Below are 20250 nucleotides of genomic sequence, written 5' to 3' on the forward strand. Positions count from 1 at the left end.
AAGGGTGTGTGGGGGTTTTATAACCCCCCAAACCTGGTGGGGTGCGCAGAGCACACTTCGCTTGTGTGCTTGTGTACTTTTTTTTTTTACTTTTAATTTTATATAATTTTTATATTGTCCAATTTTATTTTTTTTTTTGTATTTTTTCTAATTTTCTAATTTTTTGTGTTTTTATAGTTTTCTAATTTTTTTTTGTGTTTTTCAGACTCTAACATTTTTAACTTCTAATATTTTCTCCCAACTCTCGAATTGTGAATCTAGGAGTCAAAAAAAAAGGTAGGGGGTCCCCATTCCTAGTGAGGAATGGGGCATGTGTTGTGAGACCACAACAACTCTCTCAGTCTAACCATCTATCTTTGGGTGATAAGATGAGCTAAGGTTCAACTCCGCCTCAAGATCATGATGCAAGAATGTCCAAATTTTGGATGTGAATACAAGATCCCTGTCTAAAATAATCTTCCAAGGAATAGCATGCAATCTCATGATATCACGCCTGTAGACATTAGCTACTAAAGCTACTATATAAGATGACCTCATCAGTGAAAAGTGTGTCACCTTAGTCAATTGATCAATAGTGACCATAATACCATCATGTTGACGAGCAGTCATAGGAAATCCTACAATGAAATCCATAGAGATAATATCCCACTTCCATGAAGGAATGAGATTATGTTGTAAAAGCCCTACTGGATGCTGGTGTTCTACCTTGATTCTTTGGCAATTAAGACACCTAACCACAAAATCAACAATATCACACTTCATTCCAGTCCAAAAGTATAGACATCACAAATCTACATGCATCTTCTTGAGACCTGGTCTACTGAGTAAGGTGCATGATGGGCCTTTGATAGGATCAATGTATAAAGATAATCTAGTAGTGGTACATAGATCCTTCCTAAATAGCACAAAGGGTCATTTGACTCCAAAGCATAACCTGAAAACCTACTCTCTAATGGTTTGCTTGAATCTATCTCCATGCTCACTTCTTGATACCAAGTATTCATAGGAAGTTCCTGAATTATACAACTCCTCAAATCCACACCAAGAGTTAAAGATAATGTGTCATATCTCCTATGAATCAAAGAATCAGCTACCATATTCTCCTTTCCCTAAATATACTTCAGCTCAAAGTCATACTCAAAAAGAAACTCCATCCAACACCTTTTCCTAACATTCATAGACTACAATGATTGGTATGAAGCTCAAAATAGTGTGCAATAAAGAAGTGTTTCCATCTCACTGGTGCATGAACTACTATAGCTAACTCAAGATCATGTGTAAGGTAATTGAACTCATGATCCTTGAGTTTGCATGATTCATAAGCAATTACTCATCCATCTTGCATCAATACTAAACAATCCCCTCTAGGGAAGCATCTGTACACACCATAAAATCACTTGCTAGATTAGGTACTGATAATATGGTTCGATACAATTGATTAATTATGTGTTGTCCTTGATGTTACACAAATATTATATCAATTGATAGTTAGTATGTGTCGAGCTCACTTGGTCAGTGAAGACAATTTTCCTAGTCTACCGAGTATTCCTAAGTTTACTCTATGCAGAAAGCAATTTCTACCGAGCTCAAGGAAGTTAAGTACAAAAGAGTGTTAACCGAGCTCACTCGGTTAACAAAGGAAAAGTTGAATAGAGTTAGTATTAACCATGTTCACTCAGTTACCAAAGGAATTTTGTAAGCTTGTAGTGCTAACTGAGCTTCTATTGGTTAACACAGGAAATCACTTTAGAATCAGTTTCTATCAAGCTGGTCGGTTATCGAAGGATTTTCTTATGTTGGTATTTAAAGCTTAATTATTTTACCTAGTGATTCTAATCGACTGATTTGATGAATATTGGTTATTCTAATTTAGATTTGAGCTAACTTGACAATCTAAAAGGTGTAAGAAAAAGGTCAAGTTATGATTTCAAAGTGTGAGATGCAAGTTGAATGAGTTGAAAAAAATTAGAAGATGAAGCAAAACTGAAAGATAAACATATATCCTTGTGGAGTAGAAAGGTGTTATTCAATTAGAAAGGATCAAGTATGAATCAGAGTAGAGATCTATAATCAAAAATTCAGTTGCATCACAATTAGGTCATTTCATTGTTACTCTTTAACCATTGTAGTAGTAAACTAAAATCTCTTAATAGAGTTGGTTTAACAACCATTTGTAAATCCTCTAACAAGGTGGAAATTCCATTGAATTGTTTCAAGATCTTTTGCAAGGCTACTCCTAACAAGGTGATTAAATCCTTTAATAAGGTCACACCTAATAGGGTGGTTTGTAACCTTTAATAAGGTTGGCTCCTAACAGGGCTCACTTAAGGAGAGTAAAAAATAGTAACTAGTTACATTGGTGGTTTTTCCCAAATTGGATTTCAATGTTAAATCCTAGTGTCTCATGTGTTCATGTTATTTCTTTCATGCTTGCAAGTCATTACTGATGACATCTTAAGATCCGCTAAAGTAATTCACACTCTACATTTACAAAGTTACAAAATTTTTTGTGTGTTTACTGAGTATCAATAGTAATAAGTTTTATTAGTCTAAATTTTATAGTTGACGTCTAAGGGATCTGGGATTTATTTTAGTGGTAACTAATTCAGCCCCTCTCTCAGTTACTCCTCTTATATTTTCAATAATTGGTATTAGAAATTTTGGTGCTTGTAGAGAAGGTTTCAAGGACCTAAGCTAAAGATCAAGATGTCTTACAAGAGAGAGATTTCAAAGTTGAATAGAGATAACTTTGCAGCATGGAAATGACTTATGAGGCTTCACCTAGCTACCATTAGTGATTTAGGATGAAAATATCTTGATGAAGAATATAAAACTCCCACTAAAACATTATCAATTGAAGATATTGTTGAGAAGAAGAACCATAACATCATGATGATTGACATTGCATCTTCTCTAAGCTATGTTGAATTTGATGAGATCAAAGACTGTAAAAATACTTTTGATATGTGGAACAAATTGAAAGAAATCTATGGAGGAGATGACAATGTAAGAAGAGCCAAAGTAGAAAGCCTTAGAGGAAAATTTGATCAAATGAGGATGAGAAGGATGAAAATGTTGCAAAATAGGTGGAAATAAACAAGGCCATTGTTAGTGCAATCAAAGCATCTAGAGGAGAAATCAAAGGAGAAACTATTGTAAGTAAAATTCTCAAAAATTTGCTTCCCATATATGTAATTAGAGTATCTGCTATTCAAGAAAAGAGATGTGATCCAAGTAAAAAGATATGTTTGGATACCCTAGTAGGAAGACTGACAACTTTTGAACTAGACAATTTTGACAACTATGTTCTTGCTTCCAAGAATATTGAGTCTGCATTTGAAGCTAAACTCTCACTCAAAGAAAAAGGAAAAGAAATAAAAGATAATCAATCAAAAAGTGAGGGAGAAACTAAAGAAAGTTTGGACAGTGATCTTGAAATTGTTGAAGCTCTACTTACAAAGAAATATTCCAGGAGTAGAGGAAAGTACAAAGATTAAATCCCTCTAATCTATTTTTCTTGTGAAGAAATTGGTCATATTGCTACTAGGTGTTCAAACAAAGGAGGAAAGAAAGAGAAGAAAAGCAAAAGTACAAAGCCAAGAAGGAATTCAAAGGACACAAATCCTATGAAGACAAAGGTAAGAAAACTTGTTTTATGGCTAAAGATTTTGATAAAAGTGAAGATGAAATAGTGTATATTGCTATAAAAGATGACTATGATGATGAAGGAGATAACATGGCACTTGTCTCTCATGTTAGCAAAAATGACACATGGATCATAGATAGTGGATGTTCTCACCATATGACTGGAGACAAAACTAAGTTTGAACATTTTGAACACTATGATGGAGGTAGTGTAAGGTTTGGAAACAATGAACCTTGTTCCCGAACTTGTATGTGACAATGCCTATTGGGTTGAAGGACTAAAACATAATTTATTAAGTGTGGCACAACTGAACAACAATGGATTCAAGGTAGAATTCATGAATGGCAAGGCAAGACTATTGGATAACCAAGGAAATTTGATTGGATCAAGCATGCAAATAAAATGTAACCTATTTTATCTTGATCTTGGTGATTGGTAATGTTTTATTGCTCAAGTAGAAGAAAGTTGGCTATGGCACAGAAGAGTATTTCATGTAAACTTTGATAATATGATCAAGATTATCAAACTCAGAAGAGTAAGAGGTCTTCCTAGTTTGAAGAAACTTGATGTTGGATTTTGCAAAAATTGCCAAATTGGTAAAATGGGAAAGACTAGTTTGAAAAGCAAAAACTATCACTTAGAAGATGTCTTGGAAATTATGCATACTAATTTATGTGGACCCCTTGGAATAGAAACTTATAGTGGAGAAAAGTTTTTCATTCTTTTTGTTAATGATTATTCTAGAATGATGACTATTATATATCTGAAAGAAGAATAAAAAGCTTTTGAGAAATTCAAATGGTATTTGGCTAGAGTAGAAAAGGAAATTGGAAAAATATTGAAATGCTTAAGATCAGACAGAGGAAGTGAAGTCATCTTAATTGAATTCAACAATTTCTATATTGAAAGAGGAATCAAAAGACAACTATCAGCCCCTGGTACTACTAAGTAGAATGGAATAATTAAAAGAAGAAATAGATCCATTATGGACTGTGCAAGGACACTAATGATTGAAAAGAATGTTGCTATCAAATACTGGAAGGAAGCTATCAGCACTGTAGTTCATAATTTGAATTCAATTCAGTTGAAGAAGGACTCAAACAGAACCCCCATGTGTACTAGACTTAAGCTTACAAAAGATGATGACTCCAAAGAAGTAGATCAAACCTTATATAGATCAATGATTGGGAAATTATAGAATGTGGTACATACAAGGCCTAGCATTGCCTTAGCAGTTGGGATAGTGGCAAGATTCTTAGCTAAACCTAGAGAAAACCACATGATGGTAATAAAAATAAGCTTGAGATATTTGAAAGGTACTGAAGACTATGGCTTATGGTACAAACTTGGAGGCAACCTTGATCTAAAAGTATTTACTGATGCTAATTGGGTAGGAAATATTGATGACATAAAGAAAACTAGTGGTGGAGCATTCTTTCTTAGTAAAAGGTTGGTATCTTGGTATAGTAAATTGTTCTAAAATTGTTTGGTTCAAATAGTTGTTGGAAGAAATGAAGGTTGAAATCAAAGAGCTAATATCATGTATTGTGATAACACTAGTGCAATCAACATATCAAAGAATCCAATGATGCATTCCAAAACAAAGCACATTTCTATAAAGTATCACTTTGTAAGAGAATTAGTATAGGACAAAGAAATCAGATTGGAATATGTGCATACAAAAGAACAAATTGTAGATATATTCACAAAGCCATTACCTAAGGATACATTTTTATATCTAAGAGGTAAGCTAGGGGTCAATTTCCCTATCTAAAGCTCACTAAATAAAAGTTTAGTGATGCATCAAAAAGAACCAAGTTGAAGATCAACCAGTTGATGTAGTATTGACAAGGACATATTATAGATGAATCTATACTCAAGGTACATTGATACTAATCAGAATTGTCTTTGGCATGTGTTGTTAAAAATAGAGAAGTTTACTATCATATCTTTCTGAAATTTTGTAAAGGGATAAATTAAGTAGTTCCTTCATAGAGGGAGAATACTATAAGGAAATTTTCTCAATAAAATCAAAGAGGGAGAAACTTTCTGATAGAGGAAGTCTTGTTCTCATAATTTCATTGTGCTATGACATGTTGTGTTGCCATCAATGCCAAAGAGGGAGATTGTTGGATACAATTGATTAATTGTGTGTTATCCTTGATGTTATCAAATGTCATATCAGTTGATAGTTAGTGCATGCCAAGATCACTTGGTCAATGAAGAAATTTTTCATAATACTCTATGCAGAAGGCAGTTTTTACCGAGCTCACTTGGGTGTCGAAGGAAGTTAAGTAGAAAAGAGTGTTAATCGAGCTCACTTAGTTAACAAAGGAAAAGTTGAACAAAGTTAGTGTTAACCAATTTCACTTGGTTACCAAAGGAATTTTGTAAGTTCAGAGTGTTAACCAAGCTTCTATTGGTTAACACATGAAATTGCTTCAGAATCAATTTCTACCAAGCTAGGTCGGCTACCAAGGATTTTCTTATTTTGGCATTTAAAGCTTAATTATTTTGCCTATTGATTCTAGCCAACTAAGGTGATGAATATTGGTTATTATAATTTGTATTTGAGCTGACTTGACAATCTGAAATGTATAAGAAAAAGGTCAAGTTGTGATTTCAAAGTGTGAGATGCAAGTTCAATGAGTTGACAGAGATAAGAAGAGGAAGTGAACTTGAAGGATAAACATATATCCTTGTGGAGCAAAAAAGTGTTATTCGATCAGAAGGGATCATGTATGAACTAGAGAAAAGATCTATAATCAGTAATTTAGTTGTATCACAATGAGGTCATTTCATTGTTACTCTCTGACCGTTGTAGCAGTGAACTAAAATCTCTTAACAAAGTTAGTTTAACATCCTTTTGTAAATCCTCTAACAAGGTGGCAATTCCATTGAATTGTTTCAAGACCTTTTGCAAGGCCACTCCTAATAGGGTGATTAAATCCTTTAACAGTGTCACACCTAAGAGTGTGTTTTGTAACCTTTAACAAGGTTGGCTCCTAATAGGGCTCACTTCAAAAGAGTGATTAACTAGTTACATTGGTGGTTTTTTCCAAATTGGGTTTCCATGTTAAATCCTGGTGTCTCATGTGTTCATGTTATTTCTTTCATGCTTGCAAGTAATTAATAATAAAATCTTAAGATCTACTAAAGTAATTGACACTCTACATTTACCAAGTTACTACAATTTTTGTGTGTTTATCGAGTATCAACAGTAATCAGTTTTATCAGTCTAAATTTTATAGCTAACATCTAAGGGATCTGGGATTTATTTTAGTGGTAACTGATTCACCCCCCCAGTTACTCTTCCTTGAGTTTTTGAAATGCCTCCTCGCATTTCTCTATCCATATAAACTTCTTTCCTTTCTTCTAAAGGGAACTGATAGGATATGCTACTCTGGAAAAGTTCTAGATGAACCTATGATAATAATTGACTAGACCCATGAAGCTATGAATCTTCAACACGATAGTGGGTGTAGGCCAATTTACCACAACTAGGATCTTCATAGGGTCTACTAAAATACCATCCCCTGATATGATATGTCCTAAATACTATATCTTAGATTGAATGAAATCACACTTTGTTGAGTTGGCATAAAGTTGATTATCTCTCAAGCATTGTAAAATCAATCATAGATGCTCCTCATGTTCCTTATGAGATCTAGAATATATCAAAATATCATCCAGGAACACAAGAACAAATTATTCAAGATAAGAATGAAATACCCCATTCATCAGACACATGAGAACTAATGGATCATTCATTAACCCAAATGGGACCACTGTGAACTCGTAGTGTCCATAGTGAGTGCAAAAGGCAATCTTGTGAATGTCAACATCTTGAATGCAAAGTTGATAATATCTTGACTTTAGATCAATCTTGGAGAACATTGTGGATCCCTTGATTTGATCAAATAAATCATCAATCCTTGGTAAATGATGCCTTTTTTAATTGTCACCTTGTTCAACTGCCTATGGTCAATACGAAAGCATAACAAACCATCATTCTTCTTCACAAAGAGCAATGGTGCTCCCCATGGAGAAACACTCAGCTAAATACAACCCTTGGCCAAAAGGCCCCCAAGGTATAGGCACAACTCACTCAACTTCTAAGTGGTCATTTGATAAGGAGCTTTAGAGATAAGCTCTGCTCCTAGAATAAGATTAATTTCCAAATCAATATCCTTCTTTAAGGACATACCCAAAATCTTGCTAGGAAAGACATCCACATATTCTTGCAAGATAGCATGGTCTAGAGTCTTCCTTGTAGGAACTTCTTCCTCTAGTTCACTCACCATAATGGTAAACACATAACATCCCTTATGAAAACTATGCTTCAATTGCATAATAAAGATCATCCGTAGATATATAGGTCTCTAGATTCCCACAATCTCTGAGTCCTTTTTCTAATCACCTTTACACATAATGGTCTTCTTTTTACAATTAATATTAGCTCTATGAGAGCCAAGCCAATCCATACCTAAAACCACATCATAAGAGCCAAGAGGGATGACCTAAAGGTATATTGACATAACAAAACCTCCTAGGTTTAGTTCACACTACTACACTAAGGAATTTTTGGGAACCCTAGCTCCTAAAGCTAGTTCCACTTGCCAACCCAAGCCCTAGTTTACCACCTCTAGCTTGCATTTAGCAACTATGGATGGTGAAATGAAAGAGTCCATAGAACCTAAATCAAACAAAATGGAGAGAGGTGTACCTCATATAGATCTCATAGTCTCAGCCACAGTTTCCTAATGATCTGCTTGATGGTGGCCCACCACTGCAAATACTCTATTAGATCTACCCACATCCCCAACTATAGGCTTAATTACAGCTAGACTAGGTCTTGAATAGTGAGATGTATATTGTGGGAATTTGGCTGCAATGTGACCAAACTATCCACAAGAATAACATCCCATGCCTCTACTAGATCCTTTCCCTACTAGAGGTGCACTTGACTATTGGTGCTATCCTACTAAAAGAAGACTGGTTGCTTTGTGCAAGTTGAGTGTTCTAATTTTGCCTATTATGCTATGAGTTGTGAAAGTTCCTAGAGTTGGAATCATCACCACTGCTTCGTGCCACAAGGTAGGATTTCTTTTTCTATTATTGTTGTATTTCTTGTTGATGTTGGTTTTGATTTCCCTTAGGAATAAGGGGTTTCCTGTTGCCACTTGTGTTCTAATTACCCTTGGACCCTGATACTGCAAGTGCTCCCACAAAGCCACCATGTCTTAAGGTCACACTCTGCTCTACCAATACAACCCAATTTATTACTTCCCTTAGGGTTTTTGGCTGAAATACCTAACACCCCAAATAAGATAGTTATTAAGGCCCTGAATAAAATGATGTGCCATCAATGGTGAACTATCACTAATCTTCGCATAAGGTATAAGCTCATAGAATTTATGCTCATACTCTACTATGGTCATAGTGTACTATCTTAGGTTGTGAAATTAATCCACTCTCTATTGTTGCCATTCCTTTGGTAAGAAATGCTCATGGAAGTTCTCTAAAAATAACTCCCATGCGACAGTAATCATATCTAATCTCAACTTATTCTCCTCAATGTTCCACCATGTGGCCCCAATGAGTTCTAGGTGGGTGATGGAAAACCTCATTTTGATGTTTGAGTCAAAGTCCTATATAGAAAAACACTTGTCTAGAGAAATTAGCCACTTCTTGGCCACATATCCTGATCCCAACCCATTGAAAGGTTTGATCTTGGACCTTTGAAGGTCCTTCATCTGAATAGTCTAAATTGATCTCTTTCTATCTCCATGATGGTCTCTTTGAGGAATCCTAAGCTATTCCTCTCCTCATTCCTTGCATGGTGTGACCCCTCATGATCTCCACCCCAAGAGGACATAGGTGCTCTATAATGGTCCTCATCATCTGCCTTAGGTCAGCCTCCTCAAAATTGGTTGGATGCTCACTATAGTACTCCTCCCTATTCTCCTCTTAAACATGACCTTCATGGGCAAACTCATGCACACTAATATCCCTACCTCACCAACAACCTCTACCACGACTTGAGCCATGACCTCTCATTGAAGATTTTTTCCAAGATACCATCCTAGAATAACATCCAAGAATAATGAGATGCTATAATAACCATTAAGAACATACTACTGTAAAGCATACACATAAGAAATATGTTTTGAATACAATATAAGATTCCAATTTAGTTTTATGTACTTCTTGGTTTAAGTATGTTTTAATTTGAAGTTCAAGTGTTGAAATTTGTAATAGATGCATATAATAGTTTAAGTTTTGTTTTAGTTAAATAGTTATCAACTAGTGGCATTCCAATATATCCAGAGCTCCCAATGTAGATCTCAGGCTTTGATACTAGATGTAATGCCTTGTCAGGGAACCCAAAAGAAATTAACCTAAAGTTTCACAAAGTTTTCCAAACATTTTTTTTGAAAGATAATAAATTACCAACAATAGATATAATATAGCAGAAGCAATAACATACACACATACATAAGCAACACATAAACATATTACATCTCTTAAGGGTCCCATGACATTGAATCACATTTAATTTTAATTAATACTAAATGTAAAAGTAACAAATCCACATCAAAGAATAACTACAAGTATGAATCCATTTAAATAATATATAATTACAAGATGCCACTTGGCAATAATAAAAATGCACAATCATCTACTATACAAGTCACAAGGTATGAAAGATTGAAAGAATATACATCATAAAATAAATTACATCATCTTGTAAGATCTCTGAAATTAAATATAATGCAATAGAGTATATCCATCCATCATAGTACACAAGAATAGAATGAAAGGAAATACAGAACATGGAACTCCAACAATGACATTGAACTGTCAAATCTCAATGGTAAAAGTAAAAAGTACTACCACCCAACCTTGTGGTAACCTAATGGACCACTCCCACCATGCTGAGAAGATAACCTCAAGTCCCATATAGGTATCAATCCAAAAAGTCAAATCTAACTTCTAGGTCAAGGAGAACTTGAAATCAATCTAACTAAAGGCACCAAGACATAAATGACATATAAACCTTGAGGCAAAAATGACACATAGGAAATCTACTATGTAAGTGGGCAAGTTTAATGGCATGAGTCAACTTTAAGGTTACCATGGCAACTTGATTGGACTTCGGCCCCCTAGTGACTCTATATGACACTAGTATCCTTTCATATTGATAAGACATACTAACGAAGTAAGGTCATAACCAAGAATCCTCTCTACTCCCATCCTAGCCTGCATTAGCACTCAAGGCATGGATGAGGAAAAATAATGACTTTTATTAATTCATTTTACTCTCATTTAATGAAATGTTATCAATTATTAAAATAACCTACAATGGGTTACCCAAGCAACCACTTTAGGGCTCTAGCCTCCATTGCAAGCCACTTCCCAATATGACATAAAGATAACCTACCCTAAGCTTGATAAAAGAACAAGGTCTCATACAACCATAAAATACACATCAATTCTTAAACAAGCAACTAGAAAGCACTAAAATATCACTGATCAAAATTCATAGATTTTACCAATGCAATCATCCTAAAAGGACTGATCCAAAGTCAAGTACACATATGAAAAAAACATGAAATCACCAAAAATAATAACTCTTGGCCTCTGGTAGACATCCCAAAATTAGTCAACACTCTAAGTCAACCCCAAACCCAACACACAAGAAAACATACTATTGGCAATGTAGATTCATAGTTTTTTTTGGTTTTGAAAACATATAATTTTAGTTTAATAGTAAGGTTCACATTTACATTTCATTGTAAGTTTTTGACTTGATAAAATTTAGAATTTTCCCATATAACTGAACCCATTTTCCCCTTTTAATTCCAAACACACAATTGACCCTAACTCACAAAATCAATGTCTTTATTGAAACTATAAAATAAAATAAATAATAATTATCAATTATTAATAATACAAATTATTAATACCCATAATCATTACTTAAAAATCTAATAAAAGTTTATTTAAAATTGTTAAATAACATATAACATTAATTTAATTAATTAAATATAATTTAAAATATATTAATTTAATTAATTAACAAAACTATATTTAATATACATTTATTAAATATAATTAAAAAATATATTAATTAAATTAATTAATAAAAAACTATATTTAAAAATATTTATTAAATTAATTAATTTTTTTTAATAATAAAAAAATATAACAAAAATTTTAAGCGAGTTTAAAGGCCTACTAGCCTACAAGTCATGGCTGTCACAATAGTTTGCTGGGACCACAATAGAGTACTATTACATCAACAACAATACCTGTTGTTGTCACAATAGTTCTGTTGCGTATGTAGTAGCAATGCCACCTGAGGTAAGGGAGGAGGGGAGGTGGGGTGTGGTGGTCCGCCTCACACTCAAAATTTCACTTTTTAAAAATTATTTCTTTAATGAAACAAAACAATTATGCCCCCTACATTTAATTTTCAATTTTATTTTTTATAATAATATGTGATAAAATTATCACAGTAAAAACATTTACTGTGGTAATTTTATTAACACACACACACAGACACACACATAAAGGATTTCCCCAAATAAACCAAAAGGAGAAATACAAATATTTTAATCGAATATGTATAAACAATCCTGATATCTTTTCTAAACCTTATTTGTATCAAAATACGATTCTCTAGAATTTTACAAAATGAGGGTTTCTAATTCATAGTTCATATACAGATGATCTCAAAACTAAGGGCAATAAAATTTACAATAAGGGTTTCAACCAAATTGAAATTTTTGAAAACAAATTCATTTAGGCATGAACAATACAAATAATTCAAAGAATGGAAAACTACTATGAAAAACCCACAAGATCCTACTTGGATCTAATGCTAAAATAATAAACACATGAAGCTCACAAGAAATTTCGCTTCTTTTGAAACCCTTCTTTTTAGAAATTGGCTCCTCCAAATCTCGATATGGAGAAATGAACTCTACTTTCCTAATAGAAGAGTTTTTCCCTAAATTAGCACTTCAATTGTGCAATCATGCAAAACCCCTTTCCTTAATTACTTTATTATATTTTAATTTTCATGTGCAATATTTTTGCAATTTAATTAAAATATCTTTATTAAATCAATATCTTTCTTTCTTTAATTAATTCTCAAGACATTTTGTTAGAAATGCTTTAGAATAATTGGGGGGCAGGGGGGGTGGTGAATCAGTTATTCAAGGTCCAAATATCCTATTCAAACTTTTTCATCAATTAATGTCTTCCCATCTAACTATTTATTCATTCAAGCTTTAACTTTCCTATTCAGCAAGTTACTATAAATCAACATGTAAGCATAACACATAAAAAGATCAACACATAACACGGTGATTTACGTGGAAACCCAATTTTGGAAAAACCACCAGTAACATGCTACTCAATTATCACTCTTCTAAAGTGATTCCCTGTTAAAGGCTACAACACACTATTAAATGTGACCTAGTTAAAGGATTTAACCACCCTGTTAGAAGTGGGCCTGGTTAGAGGACTTTAGAACATTCACTTGGAATGCCATCTTGTTAAAGGATTTACAAATGGCTATTAAACCAACCTAAGTCCATATGATTTTCTTTTACCCTAACTGATACAATTGCTAGAGAGTAACAATAAGGGGTTTTGACCTGATTACAACATACAACTTAACTTACAGATTTCAGATCACTTCTCAACTCATAACATTGCCTGGCTTTTAGTCTCTGCGACTCTTATAGCTTGCCCTCCTTTCAAGCTTAGTCTCCTTGAGTCTCAATGCTCAATGTATCAGTGTAATCCTCTCTTTCTAACCACTTGTTGAAGTAGAGTCTCTGTGTTCTATTCTTCCTTCTCCTAGATGTCTTCTCCTTGACACCCTTTCAACCACTTTGCATTTTGGCACTCCAACAACTCTTGCTTCTTGGTCTATGACTCCTTAAATAGAAGTCTCAAATTTCTTTTCCTACTCGATTCTTCCCTCCTTTAATTTCAATTTGTATGGATTAGGTAGGATTCATTGAATCTAACCCATATTTTGTTTCTTCTAGAAACATCATGAAGAATCCTTTTGAATTTGCTCAAAAATAGTTTACATAGAATTATGTGCCACTAGCTCATCATCCTTATCCTCCAACTAGTTCACAAAATTCAAGGTAACAAACTTGTCCACTTAGATTTGGTGAATCTTTATCATTTCCAATAATGCAGCAGCTCAGCACTATTGAAATTCTGGTGCTCGACACATACTGTGTTACTCAACATCAACTATGTTTTACTGATGCTCGACACCTAAAGTTTACTTGATATCTACTAAGATTTTCTGACACTCAGCTCCTTCTATATCACTCAGCACTTGAACTTCACTCAGCACCTAAAGTTTACTCGGCACACACTAGATTTTGCATTTGCTCAGCTCCAACTAAAAATTTGCTTGGCTTAAACTAGCTTGCTCGACACCCACTAATGAACATAGTTTAAGCTTTGCAATCAACTTTGTTCTAACTTATACTTGTAATGTTTCTAAGTGTGACAATCCTCTGTGTCTTTGAATATGTTATCGATACATCATTTAACCATTATCTTAGTTCATCCTTGCACTTCATTAAAAAATGATAACTCAACCTTTCCCTTAGGTACTCTTATTACATCTTGTTGATTAAATCCTCTTCATCAATCAACTAAGTGATAGTAATTGGATCTTATAAGCGATTTTCATTCCTACAAATAGCAGGTTTGACATCAATGACAAAATAATGATTGAAAACATTCTTTTAACAACAATCTCCCTCTTTCAATCAATCTTCTTTCCATAATGATCTTATCAATCAGATTTCCAACACGTTTTTGATAAAATACTTATTAACTTAAATAATATTAATATTTAAAGTTTATTATAAAAATGAAACTCCTAAATATATATTATTAAATTAAATAAATATGATTACGCCAAAATTTAGAACTTTAACTATATCTTTAAATTTAATTATGTTATTTAATTAATTTCTCAGTTAATTAAATATAATTGAATATTACATTTTCTTAATAAAATTTTCATTAAATACTCTTTTAATTTGATTCAATTATAACATAAAATCATCACAGACCCACAAGCCTAAATATGAAAACCCATAATAAAGTACAAAATACTAGATCAAACTCAAGGGTCAAAATCACCAATTTACATCACTTGACAAATTCAGAAGGGTAGACAACTTAGATACTTGTCTTACTTTCTAGGACAATTAGCTTAAGGCTAGGATTTGGATTGAAGAATTATCTCCCCTCTTTTACCATTGAGATACTACGATAGGGTATGCTCATCTTGGAAATTCGGGGAAGTTGATACTAGGTACCTACAATCCGCATAAAATCCACACATGTACAAACACATATAATCTAAACTAAACAAGAAATAGTGGGGAGTGGTACATTGGGTAGATCCTGACTAGCAGGTGACTATGACTCCCTCCCTCAACCATATTAGAAACATCATACTTAAAGTAAAACATACAGGTACACCATAGACATGCAAGTATAGGGTAAACATCCATAGAAAAATACATATAAATAATCCATCTATTATCATCATGAGATAATTGAAAATGTTGTATATTGGCAACATCATTGCAAGAATAATCATGCATACATGAAATAACTAGTACCAAGGTAACTCATCATATAATCAATTGTGTATGAAATAATATCCAACAATCTTGAAAACAAATGACACTAATCATCAAGGATAAACATAAAGCTGGCCTAAAAGAGTTTGACAATAATAACTAAAAATTATCTATATAGATGTCAAGAGTGACACTCATCTTGCCAAGAATTATTCTTTAAGTTCAAAGGAAATATATATATAGGTACAATACCATTTTATTCTATTAGTTTTGGACGATGTACAGATAAAGATGGAAAAGATATGGTGCCAAGGGAAAAGTTTAACTTATCTTATCTTCAGTTTGTCTTTTAGACTAAACATGGCAAAAAGAGAAACAAAGTCCAGGATGCAATAATCTAATGGGAGCTTCAAGGGTAGCGATGTGGCTACAATACCAGTCTCCAACTAGGAGGTGGTCTAGTGTGGAACCTAATTAGTCCCCAAGTGAGTTATTATTGATTTGTGGTAATTTATTAGGAAATTACTATACATTTTTCATAAGTCATGGGATTCAAGGCATCACCTCAATTTATTTTTTTGGCTTTTATCATCAAGCATTTTTGAGTGGACTCGTTCACCATTTCCCAAGGCTGAATCATCAAGTAAGGTTAGCATTAACTTGTTATGATGATATAAGTCATGTAATTTTGGCTTAGGGTTAGGGTTTTCTAAAGTGAATATATAGCTTCTTGCAGTGGTATTGAGTTTTAAGGGATATTGAAAATTGTAGTAGGTTGAACTTACTAGATAATAATATTGGACTCTCTATTTGGTGGGCCTAGCCCAAGGATTGTGCAGACCATCTTAAATATTTGTGTCCTCTATTCATTTATGTATAATTTTTTCCTTTGTGATATTTTTTATATTTGCATGCAACTATTATTTTTTGTCTAAGTAATCCTAACAAGGATAATAGGGTTTTTGATGACACTTTGTTACTATCAAGACACCCTATATCAAATTTTAAAACTTGTTCATTTTAATATAAAAATATAGTTACGGCAATTATGTCTTGTGAAAAAATTGTAATATTGCAACCTAAGTAATTACTATTTTTTGTAACCTTTTTTCCACTCTCTCATTATGGCAGGCTCCCGAGTACGTTGGTAAATGCCCACATTGTTCAAGATTCCTAAGAAAGGTTTTGAATCTAAATATACTACTCCATAGCTATGATTAAAATATTTCTTTTATCCCCTATATTTTTACCATTGAAGGTAGGATGAATGATCTTTTTGAGGTCTCTACTAAGTTCATATGCATTCATGCCTCTATTATATATGGATCATGCAATCCTAAGATTAGCTTCCCTTTTTAGTTTCTCTTTAATCCTCATTTTCTATTCTCTCTTTCTCTCTTCCTTCAATATCTTATTTTCTTCTAAGATTTCCCTCATATCCTTTTCCAAGTGATCCATGTGGACCCCCTCCTATTATTATAATAAGGATACTTTTTGAGACAAAATCTTAATGATATGTTCCAATCTCTAATTAGGCTCATTGTTAGGTCCATTATGTGATGACCCCTTTTTTCAAAATTTTAACCTGATATTCAATTTAGGTATAAATTAGGAAATCATCAAGAAAACAACCTAAGATCCTTTAATATTAAGTTATGTGAGGAGTTTGAGCATTAATTTATTGGTTTCCATGGAGGATTTCTCCTCATAGTGTCAGGGAATCTTTCTTCTTGATTATGATCATTCCGAGACGGTAGAATGATGGTGCAGAGGGTGCATGAAACAAGGTCCAAGAATATCCAAAAAGTCTTCAAAATTACTCCACCTTTCCCCCCACCAACTCCCTATCTCAAAATTTCATAACTCGGGTGAAGACTCACCCTCTACACTATGATGTCAAAATGCATCTTGATGTTATTTAAATTTCTAGAATATATATATATATATATATGTTCAGTGTACTAATATCATTTGATTGCAATATCCATGTTATGTGTTAATATCACTTGAATCTTATGTCAACACACACACACACACACACACACACACACACACACACACACACACACACACAGTAATAAGAGGATTCTACATATATACGATAAATGTTTAACAACATGTAATACTGCCTTATTTATTGTAATGCTTGTCTTAATGTTCATGCATTTAATGTTTATAAATCCATAAATAGAACGGTATTAAAATGTATGTGCTAATCTTCTCATGCAAACATCTTGATAGTTCTAATCTATACTTGATATGGCATTACGTATTTGCAATCATAAAACTCTTTCCCATACGTATTATTAAAGCTGCTATCATGTCATGGTGCCATGATTATTTAGATATCTCTTTCAATATTTTTGCATTGCAATGTACACTGGAGGCCCAGATGTACCTATATTTTGACTGTACCCAGAGGTGATCTTTGATTTGATTTATGATATTTTTTGTTTATATTCTTTTGTATTCTCCTTCCTCCCTATGTTACGGACTACGTTTAGGGCTATTAATATATTTTAGGTTGATTGCATTGGAAGGTCATGTCCAATGTTAGGTTTAGGTTTAGGTTTACTTCTTTAATTAATTTAATAAGTTGGTACATATTAAACTTCATAATATTTTGATATTAATGTATTTTGACATAAATCTTATGTTTATAATTATAAATGTTTATATTGGGTTTAATGATTATAAATTTAATTGATAAGTAGGAGATGATTTCCACAGCTAGTCAAATTGTGATGTGAATATCAGGATTTAACTGTGTGATTTTTGAGTCAAACTTGATGACCCATGTTTCATGAGTAGTGATTCAACATGAATCCATCTCTCATGAGAATAAATGGAACACTTAGCACTCATTGGATCTAGGTGATGCTCATAGGGGTGAAGCACCAGGACTTCCCGGGAGGTCACCCATCCCAGTACTACTCCATCTTGAGCGCACTTAACTATGGAGTTTCCTCCATAGTTAAACCCAAAGCTTGCAACCCCATTTGCAGGCTGGAGTAGTACTGGGATGGGTGACCTCCCGGGAAGTCCCGGTGCTTCACCCCTGTGAGCATCACCTAGATCCAATGAGTGCTAAGTGTTCTATTTATTCTCATGAGAGATGGATTCATGTTGAATCACTACTCATGAAACATGGGTCATCGAGTTTGACTCAAAAATCACATAGTTAAATCCTGATATTCACATCACAATATAAATTTAATATCAATATATCAATACATTAATACCTTTAATAAATTTAACATTGATACATTAATATTTTAAATTATGCTTTGCACATTATTGGTTGACAAATTTTGACAATAATGCTATCATGGTACTAAATTAAAGATAATAATTTTAAACATTTAAATTAATATATTACATGTTTGATAAAGGAAGAACATATTAATTCTGGCTCATGACAGTTCCCCCTTCCTGAATTTGCTTGTCCCCAAGCAATGCTAAGTGAGAAATGACTTTTTCTTCTGGAATTGTTTTTTTTTTCCAATTGCTTTTTTTCTTTTTTTTAGTTCTTATTTATAATTTCCTTCATAAATCTTTTGAATGTGTGTGTGTGTGTATATATATATATATATATATATATATATATATATATTTTATGATGTATCTTTTTTGTTCATTGATGGTGGTCTTATGCACTTGTCCTTTGTAGGGTATGATCATTATTCATATTTTATTTATTGATTGTACATTCTCTATACATATTGGTGATTTGATGACTTTCCTCTAATAGAAATCTGAAACTCTAACAATTCAACTATCCTAGTCACCTGAATCCAATTCGTCTCTTTCCTATTGAGTACTCTTTGCACCAAACCATAATTGAATACACAACTTTGAATGCTCCGACATTCTCTAGGTATTGATAGAGAGCCCTTGTCTTATATGTTGTGATGAAATTATTGGAGAAACCTATATACTGCTAATAAAGATCAATGTGATAATGACCAACTATCCAAACCCTAACAAATCAACTCACAACCAAGGAAATAATATTCTTAAAAGTCATTACACAAGGACAATATCTATTCACAAACCTTATTTAAGATCTTGTTTGGGGCTTTAGCACATTGTTGGTGCCAATTAGCCAAAGGTTCAAGATGATGTCTGATTATCAATCAGAACCCCGGGTTGTCTTATATAGAAATAAATTTTCTGAGTAACTCCCTTGTGTAAAAAAAAACCCTTGCCAAATGAAAATAACTCAAAAACTATTTCTGATGTCAGGTTACATAAATAGAGATCAATGAAAAAATTGTTTGAAATAGTACTACCTGAGCAAAGATCAATGAAAGCTTAGTGAATTTCTGACCAGAACCTACTCTAGATGAATCAACTCAATGATAATGATAAAAGTCCTTTTAAAAATCAGTCACAAAATGAGTACACATGAATTTATAAGGCTGGGTTTGCTTATATTTTTTCAAACTTTTTTTAATGGCATTGAGGATCTAGGCCTCTAGTAAACTATTTTTTCCAGTGAAATGTAGTTTTGGTTTTCCTTGTTTCAAGGATTTGGATCACCCATTTTCTTGATTTGCAATTTCCTCTTGTATTTGCATAGGATGGCTTTGTTCACTAGTCATCTAATTTAAAATTTAAAAAAACACACTTCAACTAACTCGAATTGCACACTGGTGATGAAACAAATGGACCAACAATTAAGATCTAGCAAACTTTTAACAAAGTTTTCTTGCTAATGGAGTTTATATATAGCATGCATCTTTAACTTTTAATGCTAGTAGCTGCTATGATATTTATATATTATTATAAAGCATTTTTATTTATCAATTACCATTCATTTGAGATAATATTTCTGTGCTTTTCGGATGCAAGAAAGCTACATCCGATTTTCCTCTAGAGAATTTACAAAATCAAGCCCTCCCCTATGAGACCAAGTATAATGATGGACCAATTTTCAAAAGTCCGCAGAGATTTTATATA

Source organism: Cupressus sempervirens, chromosome 3 (assembly GCF_028749045.1).
Source record: "Cupressus sempervirens isolate cs-2001-9-10 chromosome 3, ASM2874904v1, whole genome shotgun sequence".
Lineage (NCBI taxonomy): Eukaryota > Viridiplantae > Streptophyta > Pinopsida > Cupressales > Cupressaceae > Cupressus > Cupressus sempervirens.